The sequence below is a fragment of the Mustela erminea genome, chromosome 12 (assembly GCF_009829155.1).
Source record: "Mustela erminea isolate mMusErm1 chromosome 12, mMusErm1.Pri, whole genome shotgun sequence".
NCBI lineage: Eukaryota > Metazoa > Chordata > Mammalia > Carnivora > Mustelidae > Mustela > Mustela erminea.
The window spans coordinates 48,692,234-48,709,993 of NC_045625.1; the positions used below are offsets into that span (position 1 = coordinate 48,692,234).

General features: G+C 39.8%; 1 long non-coding RNA gene across 6 annotated transcripts; it reads left to right on the forward strand.

The window, feature by feature from the left end:
• The first annotated feature begins 6,678 nt into the window (after positions 1-6,678).
• Positions 6,679-16,344, forward strand: LOC116571161. 6 transcript variants are annotated; one of them, XR_004277744.1, is made up of 6 exons: positions 6,679-7,627; positions 7,937-8,130; positions 8,925-9,094; positions 9,589-9,661; positions 10,281-10,372; positions 15,392-16,344. It is a non-coding gene; the product is annotated as an uncharacterized LOC116571161 (long non-coding RNA). The 6 variants fall into 6 exon arrangements; XR_004277748.1 differs by having other exon boundaries at positions 7,949-8,088; XR_004277743.1 differs by having other exon boundaries at positions 6,680-7,627; positions 7,937-8,088.
• Positions 16,345-17,760: the final 1,416 nt, after the last annotated feature.

Genomic DNA, 17,760 nt, shown 5'->3' on the forward strand with positions numbered 1-17,760 from the left:
ATTTTCTATGTTGCTCATAACCATCTGATGTCAGCCTAATTTTTTGCTCTCATAGATAATTTGATCATTTGCCTGAAGGCCCTGATGATTTTTTGGTCTTCAAAATATAATAGTTTTACTAGGATAGGTCTAGAAGTGTGATTGGGATCGTTCTATGCCAATTTTTTCCCAGATATATTGTGGCCCCTTACAATATATAGATTCAAATATTCTTTTATTTCTGGAAATATTCTTTTATTTACTTGGTTTTAATTTAAGTATTGACTTTGACTCCATAGTTTTGTTTTCCTTCCTCAGACCCTCCAATTATACGCAGTTTGGATCTTCTTTGCCTTCTTTACTCTCTGATCATTGTTACTTCTTTCTTTTCTCATTTTCACTCTCACTTATTTTTCCTCTTTCCTTAATATCTTACTAACTTTTCATTTTAACTGATTCTCCCTTGTGCAACTAATAGTTTATTCCTCATTTTATGACTTTATCTTTTTCAAGTTCTTTTTTGAATTCTAGTGATTCTCACTGCATTTCTTTCTAGTTTTAGTTTTTACATTTCTGATTCTAAGCATTTAAAAAATCTCTGAAAAAACTTCTTTAAATAATTGCTTACAGCTATTTAATTTACTTTGGAAGTTAGTTATTGTTTTTTCTGTCTTATGGTTTATTGGGGAGGATTTTCAACTGGAATTGTTTTTGTTTACTTATATACTTCTTAAAGGATCTTTGCATAAAACTGTGTTGCTTTTTTGGATTTCATTTTTAAGTAGTTTGTGGTTACATTTCAAGAGGGTCCTCTTTAGTATCTGCAATTTCTCTAATGGCGGATGCTGATGGTACCAGGTGTAGGAAAAAAGATTGGTGTATCTTATTTTTCTAGTTTCTGTAGCATTTTTTTTATTTCTCCCTTTTCTTTCTTTCTTAGCACTGCTATATTTCCAAGGGTCACAGTATTTTCTGTATTTATTGTATTCTCCCACAGAAGGAATGTTTCTCTGAAATTGCCACCTCTAACCTCTCTTACTTTCAAGTCCGTTCCTATAGGCATTTTTTGGAATATCAAGTCCCAGATCATTTAGCATTTAATGTTAGATATTATCTTTTTGAGGGTGTTCTGTTCTGTTTTGTTCTGTGTTCCATCCAGATACTCTACTCTTTTCTCCTTGTTATGGAGTCCCTCAAGCCATTTTGCTCTGTTCTCTGCATTTGTAAACATGTAAATGTGGAGCTCTGTGGGAATTTGAAAATTGGTGTCATTTATTATGGGTAATTGAGGTTTGTGGTATTTTGAGGTATTGAGGGGTCATGTATATTACCTTATTCTCCCTTGCTGATCTTATAGTTTTGTATGGAGATTTGATTCGAGTGGTGATAATTATCCTTAATAGAAACAGACATTTTCATTTTAATACAGTTGATGTATTTTTTATTTCTGCTGTGTCTTCCCTACTTATTTATCAAAGCTGTGAGTACTTACTAGATGTTTAGCAAATGAATTGATGGCAAAAAAATTATAATGAATATTTTTAAGAATCATTTTTTATTGTCTTCTTGCTTTGCTTAGAAGTTATAGTGGCTTTAGTAGACATCGTAGTCTCGGAGCCCATCATTTCTCATGATAGCCAATTTTTTTTTTAATATTTTATTTATTTATTTGACAGACAGAGATCACAAGTAGGCAGAGAGTCTCCCCGCTGAGTAGAGAGCCCAATGTGGGGCTCGATACCAGGACCCTGGGATCATGACATGAGCCGAAGACAGAGGCTTTAACCCACTGAGCCACCCAGGCACCCCACATGATAGCCACTTTTGATTGGAAAACCAATCGCAGTTTTGAGTCTGGTGAATAGAAAGACTTCCTTTCTTTGCCTTGATCTTGATCTTTGTACTATTGACTTGGGAAAGTGTTAATTGATGTGTTGAGATACTGTAGCAATAGTTACCTTTTTTATTTTTTATTTTTTTAAAGATTTTATTTATTTATTTGACAAACAGAGATCACAAGTAGGCAGAGAGGCAGGCAGAGAGTGAGAGAGAGGAAGAAGCAGGCTCCCTGCTGAGCAGAGATCCCAATGTGGGGCTCCATCCCAGGACCCTGAGATCTCAGGACACCTGAGCTGAAGGCAGAGGCTTTAACCCACTGAGTCACCCAGGTGCCCCAATAGTTACCTTTAAATAGAAATAACTTTCTTGTATTTAGTGCTAAGAGAACAGTACAAAGGTGCAAGGCTCTGCTACACAGAACAACTGTAGATATTGGGGGAGCAAGAGGTAGATGGAAGAGCATGTGTAGGATTCAGTATGAGCAAGAAAGAAGAAGAAAACTGCATGATTCCACTGTCCAACAAAAGGAAGTTTCTCTTCTTCTGAATTACTGGAGAGAATTCAGCAACTGGGTGCCTGGGGGTGGACAGCTGATGAATAAAAGATCTCATATGGTCCATGGCTTCCAAGAAGGCAAGAAATAAAGATGTCATAAAGAGGAGCCAACAGGGAGCTAAGACTGGCTCTAGTGGGTTAGAGACATGAGGACTTTACAGAAAAAGGAACTGAAGGGAATTCTCCTGGGTGATTTCATTGATTCACTGCATGATATGGAGTCTTGGGAAGCCGAGAGGTTAAACACAGAATCGAATGCTTCCCAAGGTCTTGAATGTTTTCTCTGGAGAGGGAATATGGTGTGAAGGCTTGTGAGATAAATTTGGTTTTCCTAATTAGGTCATCTAGGAATACTTAGGGTCTACATGCATTTTGCCCAAGTAATGTTTGACGTGAATATCATATAATATTTTCTGTTAATTACATTTCTCAACATAACATTGTGGTAAGAGTGCTTGTATTTTATGAAATCTCCAGAGTAATGGTGAAGGAGAATGAGCCATCCAGCAATATTTCATGAAACTAATTACCTGAGGGAATTTAGGAATATTTGTGCAGATGAATACTCTACACAGGTAATAAGCTCTTATAAAAGATGAAGTGTTCTAATTACAAAGCAATTATTGTAATGCATGACAATTTTAAATTGCTCTCCTTCTTTGGTATTGTATTGAGTTTTTATTGGAAAGCAAAACAAAACAGGTGTCACTTATTTTTAGTTTCACTTTTCAATTATTCTTAACTCATCCAGGACAGCTGGCTTTTGATTTCGAATACGATTCAGAAACAAGTTTTATTTGTTTAAAAACGAAACTATGATGGATGTATAGTTACGTTTTGCTTTTAAAATTACGATATTGATGGCATCTGAATAAGTTCGTAGGAGCTGCTCCAATTACGGGCTGCGTTTTTCTGTAATTTCTATTTTGCTTCATTTTCTTTCCATGCCTAAAGGCATACAATTTTCATCGTTTATGGTACGATTTCCAAAGTGTTTATAAAATATTTCTTTCAAACTTTACAGAAGAAAGGTAAACATTCACAGAAACCGCACATCCTTGGCCTCTGTTTTTTGTTGTTGTTACAGTTCCTTTAGTTACATCTGAAACAAAAAAGGAAAAGTCTACCAGAATCTAAAGAGCAAGAAATAAATGCTATCTTTTGTAATTGTGAGAGGATCTTGTCCCGTAATGTCAGCCAAGGGGCAAATAGGGACATTGTAGGAAGAATAAAAAAATAAAATTGGAAACCAAGATTAAGTGTGTTTGCTGTGTGAGTAGGCACAGACGCGCAGGAGAGATGTTATGAGGAGTGTAAGTACATTGATTTTACGTGATATCTGCTAAAGTAACTAATTTAATTGAATCAGTTGGTGAAATAACAAGTTTTCTGTAGGAAGAGAAAACTTGTAAGTGAATTAACAGAAGGAAGACATTTTAACTTATTTAATAAATGATAGTTGTACTGCCCGCTGATAATTCTCTACATAACAGCTAGTTGCTACCCTGGTTATTTCATGTGTGGAGAGACAAGAGCCCCTATGAGAAACTAAAAATGCAGATGCTTGCTTTCCTGCCTTCCTTGACCGGGGTGGTCTTTTGACTCTATTGTGGCCATTAAACATAAGGGGAGATTGTCAGGGAGCTTAGAGGAAATGTCTTTTTCCCTGGTAAGAATAGAGAGACACTTGGGGAGAATTCCCTTGCTACTCTTGCCTTCCTTGCCTCATCCCCCCCACCACTCTTTCCCACTCTCTTGGAGGTTGTGTGAGAATGTGGTGCTTGGAATGGCTGTGCTCATCTTGCAGCTTTGCAGGGAACCCTGACACACGGAGGATGGCAGAGAGAAACACGCTTGGAAGAGTCTGGATCGTTGATGTGGTTGTCACTGACTCAACCTCCAGACCACCTGCCTCTGGGCTTCTATTATTCAGGTCACTTTTTAAAAAAGATTTATTTATTTATTTGGTTTAGTGTGGGGGGTCGGGGGAGACAGAGAGAAAGTATGCATGAGCAGGGGGAGGGGCTGCAGGAGAGGGATACGGAGAGAATCCCAAGCAGACTCCCCGCTGAGCGCTGAGCCTGACTCAGGGCTCAATCTCATGACCTTGAGGTTATGACCTGGTCAAAATCAGGATTCAGAGGCTTAACCGACTGAGCCACCCAGGCATCCCTCAGGTCACTTTTTAATTACACATTCTATTACATGCAGCCAACCACATTTTAATTAAATAGGGTATCCTATGTTTCACTTTTAAGAAGTACTAAATTGGCAAAAGGCTAACGCGATTATAGTTGCATTATAGGTCATTTTGTTACCTGATGGATACCTGCCTTCACCAGCTCTCCTTTTTGGTAACCCAACGTCTGTGAATTTCTCTACAATCATCGTAATTCCAGAATTCTTAGCACCCCTTCCCTACGGCATTTTTTCAAACCTCATGAAAATCCTTTAACCGTCTCTAGCTTGCATTTTAACCTTCTCTAGATTCTTTATTTCTTTGCCGCCTCTCCCACCAATCAACACGAAGCAGCCCATTAGATTCAGAGGGGTTCCCTGCTTCAGCAGCCGGGGCTGTTTGCACCCAGTGTGATTTCCTCACTCCCCGCCTCCATGTGTGCTTACTTTCTGCTCAGGGATCACATGTTTTGATTTTTATTATTATTTTAATATACACACAGGACTTTTTAATATCTAAGTTCCCAGAGAGGTGGGAATCGTGTGTTGTCTCTAAACTTAATGGCGTTTTTCTCTAATCTTACAGTGTTTGCTATATAAAGTAATGGTTTATAACAGACCAAATCAAACACATGGAACAGAAAATCCCAATGTATAACTGTTGCATGAAAACGGGATATAAAGTTGCCTAATTTATGGTTAGCAACCTGCAAAGAGCTGCTGAATAACTAGGCTACTGAGCACACTATCTTAGTTCAGTATTCACCCTCTTCTTCTAGCAAAAATATTTATTAGAATATTTAAAAGCAATATATGCTTATATAGGAAATTTGGAAAAGGCAGGTAAAAAGAAACACAAATCACCTGTACTCTGAAATAGTGTTGTTAACCTTTCAGTGTATTACTGTCTCATTATTTTTTCTTTGTATAGATCTCACTGGGAGTTGCTTTTTCTTTCTTTCTTTCTTTCAAAGATTTTATTTATTTGAGAAAGAGAGCGAGAGAGTGTGAGCACACATAGAGGGAAAGGGAGAGAGAGAAGCAGACTCCCCGCTGACCAGGGAGCCCGATGCAGGGCTCCATCCCAGGACCCTGGGATCATGACCTGAGCTGAAGGCGGATGCTTACCCCATTGAGCCACGTAGGTGCCCCTCAGTGGGAGTTTCTGTGTATTTGTTTGTTTGTTTGTTTGCAACCATTGGCCAGGCAAAACTGAAGTGGAAGGAGAAAATGAAGGGGTGTGTTAGAAAAGGCTCCCTCAAAACTCCTCCTGAGCCCCTAGTCATCATGGAAGAATCATTATAATTTTGATCACTTATTGAGTTCATGATGTTCTTGAGTTCCCAAAATAACACAGTTATGAACCAATGTTATCCTTCATATTTTATTTTTACTTTTTTGAAATTTTATTTATTTGATAGACAGAGAGAGAGAGAGAAAGAGAGAGAGTGTGAGTACAAAAGTTGGGGAGAGGCAGAGGGAGAAGCAGGCTCCTGGAGGAGCAGAGAGCCCTATGCGGGACTTGATCCTGGGACCCTGGGATCAGGACCTAAGCTGAAGGCAAATGCTTAACCCACTGAGCCACTCAGGTGTCCCTCTTTTTCATATTTTAAAAGATGAGGTACGTAGGTTAGGGAATTCAGGAGTTTGCCTGAGGTGAAACAGCTAAGACCTGAAGCTGGACATGAAGCCCCGCATCTGACTTGGCTTCCAAGCAGGTGTTCTCTTTTCTCTGGTGCTTTTCTGCAATTACCAAACCATCAGAACCAGTGCACAGTTGCTGGTTAGTTGCTTCCAGTCCCTTGTGTTTTTTAAAGGAGACTATCAAGAAGAATGCTCTGGAAATGAATGTTCTTACTTATTCTTTCTGGGTTCTTGTGAAGAAGTCTCTGTGTCTTTTCCCTCCATGCCATCTGTGTGTGTGTGTGTGTGTGTGTGTAGGCCTAATTTAAATGAACAAAACCTAGTACTAAACATCATGCAGATCGCTCCAAATGGTGACCACCAACAATTGCTGAGATCCTAAATTCTAAGAGTTTTGAGGCACTCCTTGATGAAAGATAAGGTCTCTGACTTACTGCTCCCTGTCTCAAGTGCCATCTTTAAAAGCAAGGTCACGCTCTGGGCCCCCTCCACCTTTTAAATAGGGTGAATCTTTCAGGGCAGAGCTAAGAGGAGAGATTCTAGAGCCTAAAACTGACAGAGGACAGCCAAAATCAGTTTTATTTGGCATGTGTTTGCTTTCTTAAGCCTGAATTGTAGTCAAAACTGGACACAGCTGTCGTTTCTCAAGATTTCACTCCCAGACTGAATGTTTGGATTTCAGCTCATTGTTTAATAGTTCTAGAATTCGAATGGTCACCGTGAGGCAGGAAGGTTAGCACTCCATTAAGATGGATGGGGAAAGTTCACACCTCTCACTTTTATTTTATTTCTTTGCTTTTCTTTCCATTTGCCTGCATACTCAGCAAAGCTGAAGCCCGTTCACTACACAGTCTGTTTTTATACCCACTGGACTGAAAAGTTGATTTACTGAAGAACTCGGATTTTGCAGGAAGAGGAAAAAAAACCCACAGAGAGTTTTAAAATCTGCAAAATACGACGGGATTATCAGAGGAATAAGAAATCTTAAGCTAGATCCTTTGGTTTTTAAATCAATCCCCGAAGAGGTTTTAAAGCCCATACACTTTTGGATGGTTCTTCTGGACATCACTATAATTATTCTTCATAGAATATCTACTAAGAGGGAGAGCTAAGACCAGCATTTAGGTAAACTAGGAAGCCAGTGCATTTTTGTTCAGTTAGCTTTGATGAATGTTGATTGGAAAACATGGAAGGAAATTAACCTTCACTGAGTGCCTACTACATGAAAGCATCATGCTAGGTATCAGGGGAGACCACGAAGGGTAACACCTAGTTCAGTCTGGTCCCTTTGCTGTGATGAAGAAAAAACATACATGATTTTCTCTAACGCGTCAGACTCTGAGAAGTATTATGGTATGGATTCCTATAACAGACCCATGGAGAAAAGGACAAGTTCATTGTGAACTGAAACATTTAGAAAAGCTTCTTAAAGGTGAGATTCAAAGGGAATTTGGCAGTTTTGTGGGAACAAGGTTAGCTGGGTGGGGGAGATCTTTTAGTAAAGGGATTAAGGTAAACCAGCATAGGCGATACCGACAGCTGAGAGCTCCAGTCAGTCTCCTGGATTGACTACAGCAGAGATAGGCTTAGTGTCCTTCAACTCCATCCCCCCTTCCTCAACATACAGAACATCTACATTCCCCAGCCTCCCCGTGGTTACATGAGATCATGGGACTGTCTTTCTGCAAAGGGAATGAAGATAGAGTGATTGTAGGCCGTATTTTTCTAACTTGTTGGTTAGCTGAATTCACAGATTCCAACAAAGACCTCTGAAGAAGGCTTGGTGTATGGGGTTCTATACAATGGAAGCACCCAGGCTGCTGGAATCATCAGACAGAAGAAGGCTGCCCTCCTGATGCCTAATGATGCCATGAAAGGAACAAGAATTATTCTGTAAGCCACTGCAATTTGCGAGCTAGCTTTAGAGCGGAGACGGTAAGGCTGGAAGGGTGGGTGTAAAAGGCCTATGAAACTCTCTGGAAGCAAGTCATTTACAAGAATTAAGATAATAAATTAAATCAAATAGTAATAAGGTTTGAATTAATACATGCCAGCGTCAGCAAGAAGCATAGGTCATTCTTTTCAGTGCAGATCTCCATGAGTCATGATTTGGGGGGGGGGTGGTTTTATGTTTACAACTTAATTTGGGGCCCAAAGTAAAAATGTCAGGAAAGGCGGCCTTCTTCAATAAAGGGGATACTTGGCATTTCATAGCTTATGGAAAGGAGAAAAGAACTTGGTGCTCCCTAAAAGGGCGTCTAAAGCTGGCTGGCTTGGGACTATTTTAAAAATACATTTTATTGCTTTTTTGATTATGAGAGTAATATATATTCCTTGTAGAAAAATTGAAAATATAAAAGTGTCAATGGAATAAAATAATAACCATTTGTAATCTCACCACGTTCTGGTGTGTTCCATGCCAGTCCTCTTTCTCTCTATCTCTCTACATGTAGCATATGTAACTTACATATAAATCGTTGAATTACACTATTTGTGCTATGTATAATATGTGATCTGTTTTTGCCATTAAAATTCTTCATAAACTTCCTTTAAATTGAGCTGTAATTTTTTCATTATATGAATATAACATAATTTTTGTCATTTCCCATAAAGTTGGACACGATTTTTCCAGGGTGTTTTCTTTTCCTTTCCTTATTTTAACAAAAACAGATCTCATTATTCATAAATATTTGCCTGTTATTATTGATTAGCCTTGATTATTTTTTTAGGTAAGATTCCTAATAGTAGAATTTGACTATGAAGTCAAAGAGTTTGAAAATCTGTAAAAGACACCAGTGAGTACAGGAAACCAGCTTCCTTGAAAGGTTGCAGAAGTTTGTTTTCCTGCTAACAGAACAGGAGATGACCTGTCTTACCACACTCTCATCTGCATTGAACGGTATCATTAAAAAAAAAAAAAAACTATCTACTACTTTTATGGTTTTCTTCATGGTTCAAAGACACAAGGGTAATAAATCCATGCTGTATCTGCTAACTAATTTTCAGTTGCCCAAGAGGCTGTCTTCTGCTAACATGGGTATAAATGTTTCATTTTAAGGCACCTCAGGTGTCCCCTGATCATAGTATATAATAAGCTGGTTGCATTTAGTAGAGGTTGGACTAAACTATGATGACAAACCATCCAGTCTTTTGGGCGCCTGGGTGGCTCAGTGGGTTAAGCCTCTGCCTTCAGCTCAGGTCACGATCCCAGGATCCTGGGACCGAGTCCCACATCGGGCTCTCTGCTCGGCGGGGAGCCTGCTTCTTCCTCTCTCTCTTTCAGCCTGCCTCTCTGCCTACTTGTGATCTCTGTCTGTCAAATAAATAAATAAAATCTTTTAAAAAAGAAAAAAAAAATCTCAGTCTTTTAATAGACTTCTATTTCTTCCTCAGTCTCCTTGTACTACAGGTCAATCGTTGGCTCTTTGCCCACCCATGAGTGCTCTAACCTTGAGAAGGGAATATGGTACATCATGTTTTTGCTCCTGAAGTTTTTACCTGGAAGAGAATATGTCACTTTTTATAGCTCTGTGGCCAAAGGAAGCCATAGGACCTCCCTGACCACAAGGGTGTGGGAAAGGACGATGCCATTCTGTGCCCAGGAGCAGACCAGGAAATAGTCACTTGACCACACTAACGACCAGCACACCTGATCGACCTTGAACCTTGGAGGAAGGGGCTGCCTCCATAGCTAACTTCCCAGAGTGACTTCTGAAAGTGTTCCTTAGTACTCTTTTCCCTTCTGAGCTTCGAAGACAAGGGTCAGCAAACTGCGGCCTATGGCAATAAATGTACCCTGCTCTCTGCTTTTGTCTGGCTTATGAGTTAAGAATGTTTACATTTTGAACAGGTTGGAAAAACTCCAAAGGAAAATAATGTTGTATAACAAATAAAAAATGATCTGACATGCGCGTGTTCATAAATAAAGTTTTACTAGGACAAAGCCATTGTTACTTGTGTAATGTTGCCTGACTGCTTTTGTGTTATAAGTGATTATTTCCTAGATGTTTCAAATTCAGCTTATTGGATTCAAAACAAAAAAGGTTTTTTTTTTTTTTTTTTTTTTTTAAAAAAAATCTTGTCAGGGTGCATGTGCGTAGCTACTGTGGCTGTGGTGGAGCCGTGGATGGAAAGAAGGATGAGACCCAACAGCCAGATCGGACAAAGGCCATTGGAGGTACCTGGAGGCTGCCTAAATTAGCTTGTCTGCTAGACTACACCAGTTTCTCACTGGGGTCTTTTACCTCCCTGAGGATTTGTTATCTCAATCTGCTCAGGGTTTCAGAATAGACCTGGATGCAAACAGTAGCCCTTATTGCTTTCCGTTAACATGAAGAAATAAAATACAAAGGAAGGAAAGATGAGCTCCCCGACTGCAGGAGAAAACCCAGTTTTACCATTTCCTTCCCCAGCCTGTTGCTGCTGGAAGACGTCATTTCACTTTCAACTGTGATTTTAAAAAGATGTTTTGGATTTTTCCTCTGAGCTTTCATAAGCGTTTAAATAGAATTGGTTTTCTGGGTGATTTACCAGCTGCGCTGTGTGAAGTTTTCAGTATATGCTTGCTCCATCCATTGTCAACATACTCCTTGTGTTAGAACTGGGATTTCTGGAGTAACGTGTTGGTCCAGTGATGGAATGCCATTTCTCTTCGTTTAGTGTCCAAGCAGTAATGCACCAGTTAGTAATGCTAGGAACGAGATGGGAGGCTCGGACGTACATATGCCAGCTGAGGTCGAGATCTATTCTTTTTAAAATGTCAAAATGACATTTCTAATACCCATGTATATAGATTCTATTTATTCGTGCACTTAAATGAACTCCTTTCTAATCCAGCTTCCACGACCGCCAAAGACTTGCTCTGAAAGGCATTTTTTTCCAAACTAGCCATCACTCACATCTACCTCTCTTTGAGGGGACACTCACAGCTTGGTGCCATTGTCAAAAGTATAGGAGGTTAGTTTTATCTAATGTCAGAGGGTAAGTTGCACCTGAGTTGGCAGCAGACACCTGTGATAGCTGCTTTCCCTTTCTTCTCTTGAGGTGAGTTCTTATTTCATTCTCTTCCTTTTTGCATTTGGCCAGTTTTCTTCTAAAAGCCCAATAAAAGTATTGAGCATTCTATGGCTTTCAGATGGAGATCACTGTTAGAATATTGTTTGCGTGTAGAACTCTAATTACACGGTGTGTCTGGACACATCTCACTAAGGATTTACTGGCTGTGATTTCCAATCTAAGAACACATGATTTGAGGAGTGTACTCATGAGGACGGTGGGGCAGAACTGTTGAAAGTTAGGTCACCCAGGAAAATCTAAGACGTATCGTTGTTCTGCCCATGGAGTACCGGCCCGGCCATGTAGAACACAGGAGATGATTTGGGGCTGAAAAGAAACTGATATTGTGATAATAACAATAATGTGTTATGGTCATAGGGTAGTGTCACTTACATGACCTCATTTAATACTCTCAATTTTCCTCTGAAACAGGGAGGCAAGTGTTATTACCCAGATTTCATAAATAAGAAAATTGACTCAAAGTGACTGCATGACTCACCTAAGCAATTCATACTGGGTTGACATAAGATCTAGTTCTTTGCTCCTGGCTAATTGCATTCTTTTGTGATGTTATTTCCTCAAGACTGGTAGTATAAGGCACTGGCCACAGGATATCCTCTGATGTAGGACAGTAGGTGGGTTTATTTTTTTAAAAGAAATCCTTAATTCAGATTAAGGCTTGAATCTTTGAGTTGGGTTCTGTTTGATCCAATCTTTATTGCACAGCTATACTGGACACTTGCCGAACTCAGGACTAGCTCCTTTCTCTAGCTTTGGCCCAATTTTTATTTCATCTAAAATAAGATATTTCTAGATGTCAAGAAACCTAAAAACCAATCAAGTCATTATTATGGTGCCCATTTATTTTTGCCTCAAAACTTTATTATACATTATTTATTCCTTACCACATAGTTTTCAGTTCTCTATGCAATTTTAATCATATATATATATTTTTAATCATATATATATATATATATATATATATATATATATGTATCCCAACTCCAGAGGTGGGGATACCGAGAGGCTTGGACATCTGTCAAAGGAGAGAAGTATTCTGGATTTTTTCCTAATCTTTTTTTTGGGGGGGCAGAACTGATTGGTAGCAAAGATATCTAAACATAAGTCTATATTTCATTTGTGGAGGATTCATGGTTGGGATTTTTTCTGTTCTTTAGCAGCAAGGTAAACAGCAAGTCAGGACAACTTTTGGAAAAGATTAATCCTTTGAACTTGGAAAGCATTGTATATTCCATATATTATAGTAAAATAAAATAAAAATCCTGAGAAAGGTGCTCTAGATCTAGAATTATCTTACATTAGAGTAATATTTAACAATTTTTTTTAAATTACCTGTTTTTCACAAGGAGAAGGAAAAAAGTTAAATTTAGAATGAGGAGAATTACCTTGGAGCTTTTGACTAAAGACTTTCTAAAACAACTTTATAAATGATGGCTTGGTGGTGGTATCAGGTAACCAAGGTCAAAAAAGAAAATACGGTGTTGGGTAACCAGGTTCAAAAAGAAAACAAATGTCACATTGGTCAATTTTAGAAAGAAATTAAGATTTTTCCCCCCTCAATGAAGAATTCTCTTTTTGTTCAGTCCTAAGGAACAGTTTCACGTCATTCTGACAAACAGATTTAATTTCTGAGTTTCACAAACTTACTTTTTCCATTTGCTCACCCAAGAAAGGTTGAAAAATAATGCCAAATTTACTTTTATAAAAACCTTAATACAGATACACAATCATGACCATTTATGAAAGCAATTTCATTTAAGCCTTATTCTTTGGTGGGAACGAGAGCTCAAAAGAAAACCCAAGGATGGGGGAGGGGCAAATAGGCCCGTGTGACTCGTGAGTCCAAAACTCACCCCCATCCCTGCCCATCTCCCAGCCTTATCAACCTTGGTTTTACTATGGAAGCCCCGACCCATCAGGGAAAAATTTGTACCTTCTATTTTACAAATATATTAGAATTCTGTTCCTATAATCGATATGTTAGATTTCCAAGGAGAGGGTGGTGGGAATGGAAAGGCATTTCAGGTGGAGAAAATAACAGAAGCAGAGACCTAGAGATGGAAATGAGAGGTAGAGTGAGAAATTGGACTGCAAAGTCATGATGGGTCCAGATCTTGGGTCCTAAATGGCAGCCCTTAGGGAACTGTGCTTTGCTCTATAAACAGCAGGATGCTATTTTTGTGTGCTTTCAAGGCAAGTGAGACTGAAGACCGTGGAGTCAGGTGCAAGCAGTGTCGATGTTGCAGTTAAGATGTTGAACCAGGAGATCTCAATGTCAAGGACCTTGAGAAATTAACGGGGCCCCTGATGCCCACTCTGCCATTGCCCTCTAGCTGCAGGCATGACAGACTCAAATAAGGCTGGGTCTTGCTTTCTAGGACTTTGAAAGCAGAGATACATAATGGAGGCGAGATGGTCACATGTTAATGACAGAATGTTTTTCCAAAAGCCCCATAGGTAATTCTGTAGTTTCAAAAACTAATTCCGTAATTTCAAAAACTAATTTTATGAGCATGCTGGGAGGATTCATTTCTCAGGGGCAGATTTACGTGAACCCAAAACACAGACTGGGAGAGAGCTTACTATCTACATTTTTCCTCTATTCAATTCTCTCTCAAGTGAGATCTTTGGGGAAATCATACTGCATTCATAATGTTGCTTAGTGAGCATAAAGTCTGAGTAAGTTCTTAAGAATTAGATACTATTCAATTTACCTAATTATTACCTAAAATTAAAATGCTGACTCAGGAAAGCTGGAGACACTGAGCTCTTGAGATCCCTCGTCAATGGAAACAGATACCTGATGTCAGAGACTCAGATTTCTTGTTCTCACAACAGTGTTTGGATGAACCCTGCCAACATTTGTCTTCCAGGCTCTCTGTGTTTCTGTTGCCTCTGATCCTTTCTCCCTCAACCTCAAATTCTTTCTTTTGATAAATTAATAACAAAAGGCCAGGCCCAGTTATCAGCCTTACTATTTCTAGAAATCTATCTTTCAGAAATAATTACGCCAATCAGTGAAAATATACATACAAGGATGTTAATTGCAGCCTTGTTTATAATCCCCCAAATTACCAATGAGCTCAGTTCGGGGACTGGTTCAATAAAAGTGGTATATTTATTTAGGCACACTAAGCAACTGTCATAAAGAGCACATGGAACAGTGCATACTGGCCAAGATAAACCTTTATTTTTTATTTAATTATATATAATTATATGTATATATTTATATAATAGATAATAGATAAATAAAATTATATAATTTTATATAATTATAAAAGTAAGTGGTATACCAATAGGTATAGAAGATCCCACCATTGTGCAAAAGAAGTGCACATACATGTGGCTGTTTGTGATGATGTAAACATCTATTGTACATGTTCACGTATATTCTTATAGATCAGATATAAGCACAAGAAAAAGCCAGGAAAGGGATGCCCTCAAATGCTACAGCAGCTAACCCTGGAAGAGGGTGGGATTGTGTTGGAGATGATCTAAGACTTTCACCTCTCTATGTGCGCATACACACCCACCCACACACACACACACACACACACACACACAGTGGGATCGTGGGTGCAATTTACTTTGGATTTTATTTTTCCCCTAAGAACCTCTTTCTCTCCTCTTCTTGCCTACCAGTGTCCCCAAACCTTACGGTTTTAAGAATATCACTATGTGATAGGATACACTACTATTAGGGCATATTATATGATAAGTTATTCTAGGATAGATTGCTATCCACGTTGCTATCAACGAAGTAAAAACTGAGTGTCTGCGCTTCTAGGAAACGGAGATTGCTTCCAACTGCATCGGAGTGGGAGCCGAGAGACAGGGAAGAGGTGGAAATATTTTCTATTTCCCACAACTACCGAGATCATAAGCCTTGCTTTCGCAAAACCAGCAACCCACTTTTAAGTAGTGTGTCACGCTGCTCCCCTTAGGTCATCAAACTGCCCGTGGATTCCAGGACTTGAGGCACCCACACTCCACCTCCCTAACTGCCTCTTGCGTTGAAACCCACCACGGTTGTAGCTCCCCCCCCCACACCGCGGTTGTTTTATATGAGACTCTGAGTTTCCAATTTTTGGTTCACAAAGCATGTTCCCTCTGCCCCTAGGTCCAGGCACAGCACGTTGCATGGAACATTACTTGATCAACAGTTGCTACTTCGTGGATTATCACTTACGTTGAAAAAAAAAAAAAATAACACTACTTGACGATATCTTTGAATTCAAGCCTCTTATCTTTCCTCTTTCGAAGGACAAGATGATTGCTTGCAGCTTCCTCAAGCCCTCTAATCAAGCACAGGAAACGACCGGAATGCAATGAACTGCCACGGAAGATTCCTTTTCTTGCCCATGTTACCAAAGAGCACTTACAGAGCGTTTCATGAAAGGAATGCAGAATACGCCGAAGCAAGGGTGGGCACAGAGTTAAAGCCCAAGCCCGCAAGACTGAATGACCTCCGTGGGCAACCCTTGCGCCCAGTCGCAAACAAATGGGACCAGGAAGGCTTTCCTCTCACACTCGCTGGGAGGCACCCCCACCCACCACCTCCTGCCGTCCATCTCCTCCTTCCCTGATTTGTGTCTGTTTTTGTTAAACAGTGGATCTTGCTATGCTTTTCAGAAAGCTGACAAGAAGCAAGCTGAAAATTAAAAATGGGTGCCGAGAGGCTTTACGGGAGTCTAAATAAACAGCTCGACAGGAAAGACGTGTGGCAGGCTAAGGTTTCAGGCTAGTGGTCGGAGAGAGTTAAAAGACATCCGTATAACAGAAGGCTGTGTTTGTTTTCCCTGTCCCTGCTCTAGCAAATTTATTGGGTTATCTGTCTTATTTTGACACTTGGGTGTTTAAGGTTTCTGTTCTAGGTGTCTAAAGACATAAAAAAAATTATTGTACCGCTTACATTCCTGGCAGAGGCTTTGGCATGTGCTAGCTGAAAAGTTCCTATCTGCCAGTAATTTTGCAGAAAAAAGCCTTGTAGAATTGGGTTTTCGCAGAGGCTCCAAGAATCCTCTGCAGAAAACGCCGAGAACAAAGGGGTTCTTATTTTATTTCTGACCCTATCATCCGAATGTTCAGTGAAGTGCTGTCACCCAGCTATGTTCTTCTCATTGTTCTGCTTTCGCTCACCGTGTAACATACAAGGAGCACTTCTGGTGTCCTGTGCAAGGAGAGGATTTTCCATCAGTGGGGCTTGCAATCAGCACAGATTGCCAAGATACCATCTGATTTGCTTTTCGGGTTAAAAATGCGTGGCAGTGTTGGGTGGACACTAGGTGTTTTGAAAAAGCAACATCAAAATATGACAGTCATATGTGTGGAGAATATTGACGTTTTGATGACTGATGTATGAAACCAGCCATAAGGAACATTGCTATATTCTCAGAATACAAATTTCAAAATAGTTTTACTTATAAATGTTTCGTTCCTCATGGATAGTGAGGCTACCCTTACTCATTAAGGGGAGGTAGGGAATATATTATCTTTTTTTTTTTTTTTAAGGATTTTATTTATCTGCTTGACAGACAGAGATCACAAGTAGGCAGAGAGGTAGGCAGAGAGAGAGGAGCAGGCCAGCCCCCGCTGAGCAGAGTCTGAAGTGGGGCTTGATCCCAGGACCCCGGGATCATGACCTAAGCTGAAGGCAGAGGCTTTAACCCACTGAGCCACCCAGGAGCCCTAGGAAGTAGGGAATTTAAGGGGTTCTCTGGCATAAACATATTTCTATTCATTCATTCTTCAAATGGCATTCAGTGACTACTCCTGATTTAATAGTGTAATTGTTAGCAAGCATGGGGAAAAGTATAAAGCACAGTCTGCAGTTGTGATAGAAATTCTGTTTCTTCTCTCATTACCTTTTGTAGGAGATAATCTGCTCGGCATAGTCTGGTCAAATTTTCATGACAACTCTTTTAGTTCACAGCTTATGGCTCCCCCAAGGCAGGCTGCTTTGCAGGAGCTGAGGCAATCTGAGCGCCTTGTCATTTCCTTCTTTGTCAGTCTTCCTTCTTTTGGTTCTCCATGGGGCCTAAGATTGGGACTTGGCAGCTTGCACCTTCAGTGTCTTCTCCTTAGAATGTTCTTGGCAAAGGGCGCCTGGGTGGCTCAGTGGGTTAAGCTGTTGCCTTCGGCTCAGGTCATGATCTCAGGGTCCTGGAATTGAGTCCTGCATTGGGCTCTCTGCTCAGCAGGGACCTGCTTCCTCCCACTCTCTCTGCCTCCCTCTTTGTCTACTTGTGATCTCTCTCTGTCAAATAAATAAATAAAATATTAAAAAAAAAAAGAATGTTCTTGGCAAAGTCTTATCACCGAGGCCACTGGACAAATGCTTTTCTTATCTTGAATTCCTTCTCTGGTTTTCAGCGTGAACATTTGCATGTCCCTCCTCACCTCATAGTTTCTGAAAGCTTCAGTTCTGTGCAAAGGGCAAGGATTTTTGGAATCAGCATACCTGAATTTGAAGACAGACAGTGTCACTTC